Source organism: Trichechus manatus, unplaced genomic scaffold, assembly GCF_000243295.1.
Source record: "Trichechus manatus latirostris isolate Lorelei unplaced genomic scaffold, TriManLat1.0 scaffold00137, whole genome shotgun sequence".
In the NCBI taxonomy this organism is placed as follows: Eukaryota; Metazoa; Chordata; class Mammalia; order Sirenia; family Trichechidae; genus Trichechus; species Trichechus manatus.
The window spans coordinates 3,353,934-3,362,429 of NW_004444073.1; positions in this window are offsets into that span (position 1 = coordinate 3,353,934).

Sequence of the window (8,496 nt, forward strand, 5' to 3'; positions counted from 1 at the left end):
TGTCACTGGATGCTAATGAAAGATGCTGGCTCTCAGTGCAGAGAAAGAACCCAGAAGCATCTTTCAGCCACCTCTGCTGTTTCTTGTATGTTCTTGAGACCCAGTTGATCACCTCCCTCTTCCTAGACTGGCTCCATTCTCTGCACAGCTTCCAGAATAATCGTTCTGAAAGAATTTTTAAAAACTCAGTTTTAGAAACTCATTTTATTGTGAAATATAGCACATAATCAGAAAAGTGCACAAAACATGAATATACATCATAAATAAATATGATGAGTTATTATAATGTGAACACCCATGTAACTACCACACCAGGGCAAGAAATGGAACCCTACCAAGCCCTATCTTGCATGGCCCCTCCCTTGATGGCAATGAGGTTTAGTGGGAGATAACTGGTATAACCACCTTGGAAAATTATGGGCCTTCAACTAGTGAAGTTAAGGATGTATATACCCTGTGATCCTGAAATTCCATTCCTGAGTACCTACCCTACCTGACCAAACCAAACCAAACCTGTTTGCTGTCGAGTTGATTCCAATTCATTGCAACCCTATAGGACAGAGCAGAACTGCCCCATAGGGTTTCCAAGGAGCAGCTGGTGGATTCAAACTGCTGACCTTTTTGGTTAGCAGCCGTAGCTCCTAAGCTCTGCACCACCACACAGGATAAAAATTTCTGATGGCTCTACATCCCCACCAACACTTGGTATTGCCAAACTCTAAAATTTTTTGCCTATCTGGTGGATGCATATTGGTTTCTTACTGTGGTTTTGATTTACTATCCCCTGATTTTTAATGAGATAAAACACTTTTTCGTATGTTACTGCCATTTGGTATCCTCTTTCATGAAGTGTCTATTTAAGTCTTGTTCACTTTTCTGTCATCTTCTATTTCCTTTTTTTTTTTTTTTTTACTGATTTGTATGAGGTTTTTTTTTAAAAAAATTCTAATTACTAGATATTGGCCAATTATCTGTATTGAAAATATCATTTCCCATTCTATAGCTTGTCTTTTTAATGCTTCTTATGATGTCTTTTGATGAGCAGAAGTTTCTAATTTTAAGCAATCAAATTATCAGTCTTTCCCTTTATAATAGTGGTTTGTTGTGTTTTGTTTACAAGTTCTCCCCCTACCTGGAGATCTTAAAGGTATTCCCATATATTATTTTCTTCAAGATTGTTTTGTCTTTTGCATTTAGATCTATAATCCACCTCAAACCAATTTTCCATAATATCCAATAGGGTTTAGTTTTGATTTTATTCCCACATGGACACCTGCAATACCACTTTCTTTAAATGCTGTCTAGAACCAGTTCTTTTTTTAAACTTATATCCTATTGTTTTATTCTACCATATAGATATATGTAGGTGCTTCATCATGTCACATATAGGCATATACAGGTTTCTATCATCTCATTTCCTAGTAATCCTGTAAACTACTGTACATTATGGTTGACAGTTTTTCTTCAATGTTTCCTTGTATCCTTTGTTATGAAGCATATTTATAATTAATCCTGACCTTTGCTTGTAACTATTGTGGGTTTTTTTTGTATTGTGCTTTAAGTGAAAGTTTATGATTCAAGTTAGTCTCTCATACAAAAATCTATACATACATTGTTATGTGACCCTAGTTCTCCCTATACTGTGACAGCGCATCCTCCTTTCTACCCCGGATTTCCCGTCCATTCAACCAGCTCCTGACCCTCTCTGCCATCTCATCTCACCTCTGGACAGGAGCTGCCCATTTAGTCTCATGTATCTACTTGAGCTAAGAAGCCCACTCTTCATGAGTATCATTTTATGTCCCATAAACCAAAAAACCAAACCCGTTGCTGTCGAGTCAATTCCGACTCACAGCGACCTATAGGGCAGAGTAGAACTGCCCCATAGAGTTTCCAAGGAGCACTTGGTGGATTTGAACTGCCAACCTTTTGGTTAGCTGCCGTAGCACTTAACCACTACATCACTAGGGTTTCCTTATATCCCATAGTCGAGTTTAATCTTTGTCTGAAGAGTTGGCCTCGGGAATGGTTTTAGTTTTGGGCTAACAGAGAGTCCGGGGACCATGTCCTCTGGGATCCCTCCAGTCTAGTCAGACTATTAAGTCTGGTCTTTTTACTAGAACTTGAGTTCTGCACCCCACTTTTCTCCTGCTCCGTCAGCGACTCTCTGTTGTGTTCCCTGTCAGGGTGGTCACTGGTGGTAGCTGGGCACCATCTAGTTCTTCTGGCCTCCGGCTGATGGAGTCTCGGTTTATGTGGCCCTTTTGTCTCCTGGGCTAACATTTTCCTTGTGTCTTTGGTGTTCTTCATTCTCCTTTGCTCCCAGTGTGTTGAGACCAGTTGATGCATCTTAGATGGCCACTTACCAGCTTTTAAGACCCCAGACACCACTCACCAAAGTGAGATGCAAAACATTTTCTTAATAAAGTTTGTTATGCCAATTGACCTAGATGTCCCCTGAAACCATGGGCCGGATCTCCGCCCCGGTACTCTGTCTCTTGAAGTGTTTGGTTGTGTTTAGGAAACTTCTTAGCTTTTGTAGAACCAGTTTTGAGGCCCGATTTGGAGGCCAGCTGCCAAGTATTGAGCACTGACAAGTCCACCTTCTAACCACTCCCCTTAACAGGTTCTCATACTCCTGGGCCACTAAGCACCTATCCTAACTGCCCCAGGACCGGCTCCCCAACAACTAGGGACGGTCTTTATGCCCCCCGAGCTTCAGAATTATTCAAAATACCCAGTACCCAGGAAGCCTTGAAATCTAGCTAACCGTCCCCCTTGCCATACATAAGCCCTCCTGCAATTCCAGCTTGTTGTTAACTTGTCTCCAGGTGCAAGCCACTGTGGCCCTTGCGTCATGGGTGCTGTGCCTCCCTGTCTCTGAGAACTATAAGAACACTAGTTACTGCTCATTGTCTCCCTGACTCTTCTTTCCCACATCATACCTGACTTACCATCCTGTGAATCTCTTAGAGCAACACCCAGTTGTCCTAGTACCATGTATTCAAAAAAACACCCTTTCCCTACTCCTCTGCAATGCCTCCTCTGAAATAACTCAAGTTTTCCTATATGTGGACATCTTTTTTCTGGGCTTTTTCTGGTGTACCATTTGTTCATTTGTCTACTTTGGAGCCAATACTGCACCTTTCATCATTATAGCTTTATGATAAATCTCGCTATCTGGTCAAGCAAGTTCTCCTATTTTTTCCTTCCTTATCAAGAGTGCCTTGGCTATTCCTGGCCCTTTGCATTTCCCCATAAATTTTAGAGGCAACTTGTCACATTGGAACTTTGACATTGTATTGAATCTTATGGATCACTTTAAGAAGAATAGACTATTTCATGATATTAAGTCCTCCATGCAATAATCATGATATATCTCTACATTTAATTAGGTTTACTTTAATATCTCTCAATAGTATTGATGGTTTCTCCATAGATATTTACACATCTTTGTTGAATTTATTCCTAGGAACTTCATATTTTAAGGCTATTGTAAATAGTAACTTTTAATACTTTAAAATTTTCTGTAGAAATATTGATTTTTATATACCAATTTTATATCCTGCAACATTATTAAACTTTCTGATTAATTCTAATAATTTATCTGTGTATTGTTTTGGATGTTCCGTATACATAATTATATCGTTCACCAATAAAATGGGTTTTTATTATTCATTCTCAATCCGTATACCTTTTATCTTTTTTTCCCCCTTTACTTTCACTGATTAGCTAGGATCTCAGCACAGTGTTGAATAGAAGTGATGATGCTGACATTCTTCACTTATTCTTGATTTCAAAGAGAACATTTGCACAGTTTCACCTTTAAGTACAATGCTTCCTGTAGGTCTTTGTACATACTCTTCATGAGACTAAGAAACTCCCTTCTATTCGAGTTTTCAAAGCTCTTTTATTATGCCTGAATGTTGAATAACTATCAAATATTTTCCTGCATCTATTAAGTTGATAATATTTTATCCTGTAATCTATTCATGTAATGAGTTGTTTGATTGATTTTCATGTATTAAGCCAACTTTGCATTCGTGGGATGAATCAAACTTGGTCACCATGTCTTAGCCTTTTTATATTTTGCTGGATTTGGTTTGCTAATATTTTATTTACAATTTTTGCATTTATTTTCATGACAAAGTTGGCTTGTGATTTTCTTTTCTTGTAATGTCCTTGTAGAGTTTTGGTATTAAGATCTTTCTAGTCTCATAAATAATCTAAAAAGTCTTCCTTTTTGAATTCTTCTGAAGTGTTTATAGAATGTTGGAATTGCTTCATCTTTAAATGGGGGTAGAATTCACCAGTGAAGTCATGTGGACTTTGAGTTTTATTCTGGGAAGGCTTTTTAAATAATCAATATCCTTTATTTTTTTTAAAAAATAGTTATGGTACTAGTCAGATTTTCTGTTACTTTTTGTATCAATTATAACAAATTATCAGGCTTATTTATATTTTCTTTTTTTTTTTTTTTGGCCTATAGTTCATAATAGTCTCTATTTTTTTGTTTTATTGACTCCAAGATCTATAGTGATATCCATTGGGGTAAAAAAAAAATAATGTTGCTTATTTTTGGCTTCTCTTTTTTTTCTTCCTGGCCAGTCTCACCAGAGGTTTATTAATTGTATTATTTTTTTCAAAGAACAAATTTTATCTCTGTTGAGCCTCTTTATTACATGTATGTTTTCTATTTCATTCATTTTTACTCCTACTTTTATTATTTTCTTCCCTCTAATTCCCTTGGGGAGCCAAGGTGGTGCAGTGGGTTAAGAGCTCAGCGGCTAACCAAAAGGTTGGTAGTTTGAATCCACCAGCTGCTCCTTGGAAACCCTATGGGGCAGTTCTACTCTGTCCTATAGGGTCGCTGTGAGTCAGAATCGACTCTATGGCAAGGGGTTAATTCCCTTGGGGTTTATTTTGGTGACATTTTCTAACTTCATGTGATAGATGATTTGTTCATTGATTTTTTATCTTTTTCTTCTCCTTTATGTATTGTTTTATCTGTATTCCACACATTTTAACATATAATTCTTTCATTAGCATTCAGTACCGTGGTGTTCTAACTTCCATATGCTTCCTTCTTTGACAATAGGTTATTTAGAAGTGTGTTTCCTAATTTTAAACATATGGAAATTTTCTGGTTATCTTTCTATTCTTGAGTTCTAGCATAATTACATTGTAATTAGAGAAACCACACTGTATGAATTCAATCCTTTGAATATTTTGAAGCTTGTTTTATGGCTTTGCATATGCCCAACTTTTGTAACTGCTTCACAAGGACTTGAAGAGAATATCTGTTCTGCAGTGGTAGGGGAAGTGCCCTGCTGATGTTATTTATGTTGTTCAAGTTATCCTGAACCTTCCTAGTTTTTGTCTACTTCAATACCTAGAATTAATCGTGATAAAATTCCCCACTATGGTTGTATATTTATGTGCCTTGTAACTCTAACAATTTTTAAACATATATATTTTGAAGCCACATTGTTAAATATATAGAAATTCAGGATTATTATTTTTCTTATTCAAGAGTTAGCTATTCGTATTTCTTTGCCTTCTTTAGAATTATTTGAATAATTTTATCATTCAATTTTCCTTTTTTTATTGTACTTTAGATGAAGGTTTACAGAACAAACTAGCTTCTCATTAAACAATTAATACACTTATTGTTTTGTGACATTGGTTGCCAAACTCATGACATGTCAACACTCTCTCCTTCTTGACCTTGGTTCTACATTGCCAGCTTTCCTGTCCCCTCCCACGTTCTCATCCTTTCTCCTTAGTTGGTGTGCTCATTTAGTCTTGTTTTGTTTTATGGGCCTGTCTAATTTTTGGCTGAAGGGTGAACCTCAGGAGTGACTTCACTACTGAGCTAAAAGGGTGTCCGGGGGCCATATGCTTGGGGTTTCTGCAGTCTCTGTCAGGCCAGTAAGTCTGGTCTATTTTTGTGAGTTAGAATTTTGTTCTACATTTTTCTCTAGCTCTGTCCGGGACTCTCTATTTTGATCCCTGTCAGAGCAGTCAGTGATGGTAGCCGGGCACCGTCTAGTTGTTCTGTAGTCAGTCTGGTGGAGGCCGTGGTAGTCGTGGTCCAACAGTCCTTTGGACTAATCTTTCCCTTGTGTCTTTAGTTTTCACCCAAGATGGGATGACACCAGTGGAGTATCTTAGATGGCTGCTCACAAGCTTTTAAGACACCAGACTCTACTCACCAAAGTAGAATGTAGAACATTTTCTTTATAAACTATGTTATGCCAGTTGAGCTAGGTATTCCCAGAGACTATGGTCCCCACAGCCCTCAGCCCAGTAATTCAGTCCCTCAGGGAGTTTGGATGTATCTATGGTGCTTACACGACCTTGCCTTATACAATTTGTGCTAGCTTCCCCAGTATTGTGTACCTTCATCAAAATTACCACTTATCTATTGTCTATTTAGTGTTTTTTCATTGCCACCTCTTCCCTCCCTCGTAACCATCAAAAATTGTTTCTTTTTGTGTGTAAACGTTTTCATGAGTTTTTATAGTAGTGGTCTCAAACAATATTTTTCCTTTTGTGGTTGACTTATTTAACTCAGCATAATGAACTCCAGATTCATCCATATTGTGAGAGGCTTTGCAGATTCATCGTTGTTCTTTATCGTTGCATAGTGCTCCATTGTTTGTATGTACCACAGTTTGTTTATTCATTCATTTGTGGTTGGACATCTAGGTTGTTTCCATCTTTTTGCTATTGTGAACAATGCTGCAATGAACATGATTGTGTATATGTCTATTCGTGTGACGGCTCTTATTTCTCTAGAATATATTCCTAGGAGTGGGATTGCTGGATCATATGGTATTTCTATTTCTAGCTTTCTAAGGAAGCGGCATATCATTTTCCAAAATGGTTGTACTATTATGCATTCCCACCAGCACTGCATAAGAGTTCCAATCTTTTCACAGCCTCTCCAACATTTGTTATTTTCTGTTTTTTGATTCACGCCAGTAATGTTGGGGTGAGATGGTATCTCACTGTGGTTTTGATTTGCATTTCTCTAATGGCTAGTGATCGGGAGCATTTCCTCATGTGTCTGTTAGTCACTTGAATGTCTTCTTTGGTGAGGTGTCTGTTCATTTCCTTTGCCATTTTTTAATTGGATTATTTGTCTTTTTGTTGTAGAGATGTTGGATTTCCCTGTAGATTTTAGAGATTCGACCTTTGTCAGATTTCTTATAGCCCAAAATTTTTTCAAGTCTGTAGGTTCTCTTTTTATTCTTCTGGTGAAGTCTTTTGAAGAGCATAAGTGTTTAATTTTTAGAAGATCCCACTTATCTAGCTTATCTTCTGGAGTTTGTGTGTTCTTAGTTATGGTTTGTATCCTGTTTACGCCATGTATTAGGGCCTCTAGCATTGATCCTATTTTTTCTTCTATGAACTTTGTAGTTTTTGGCTTTATACTTAGGTCTTTGATCCATTTTGAATTAGTTTTTGTGTATGGTGTAAGGTACGGGTCCTGTTTCATTGTTTTGCAGATGGACGTCTAGTTTTGCCAGCATCATTTGTAAAAAAAAGACTGACTTTTCCCCATTTGATGGACCTTGGGCCTTGTTGAAGATCAGGTGACCGTAGGTGGATGGATTTACATCTGAGTTCTCAATTCTGTTCCATTTCTCAATGTATCTGTCATTGTACCAGTACCAGGCTGTTTTGACTACCATAGGTTTATAGTAGGTTGTGTAAGTCCTCCTACTTTACTCTTTTTCAATAGTGCTTTACTTATCCAGGGCTCTTCTCTTTCCATATGAAGTTAATGATTCATTTTTCCATCTCTTTAAAGAATGTTGTTGGGCTTTGGATCAGGATTGCATTGTATTTGTTGATTGCTTTGGGTAGAATTGTCATTTTCTCAATGTTGAGTCTATGTATCCATGAGCATGGTATGTTTTTCCATTTATGTAGATCTCTTTTGGTTTCTTGCAGTAGTGTTTTGAGTTTTCTTTGTATAAGTCTTTTACGTCCATGGATAGATTTATTCCTAAGTATTTTTTTTAAGGGGCTATTATAAATGGTATTGTTTTCCTGATTTCCTTTTTGTCATTCTCTTTATTGGTGGATAGGAATCCAACGATTTTTGTATGTTTATCTTGTATCCTGTTACTCTGCTGAATCTTCCTGTTAGTTCCAGTAGTTTTCTTGTATAGTATCATATCGTCTGCAAATAGGGACACTTTTACTTCTTCCTTACCAATTTGGATGCCCTTTATTTCTTTTTCTTGCCTTATTGCTCTAGCTAGGACTTCTAGCACAATGTTAACTAGGAGTCGTGATGATGGGCATCCTTGTCTTGTTCCTGTTCTCAAGGGGAATGTTTTCAGCCTCTCTCTATTATGAATGATGTTGGCTGTTGGTTTTGTATAGATGTCCTTTATTATGTTGAGGAATTTCCCTTCTATACCTATTTTATTGAGAGTTTTTATCAGGAATGGGTGTTGGACTTTGTCAAATGCCTTTTCT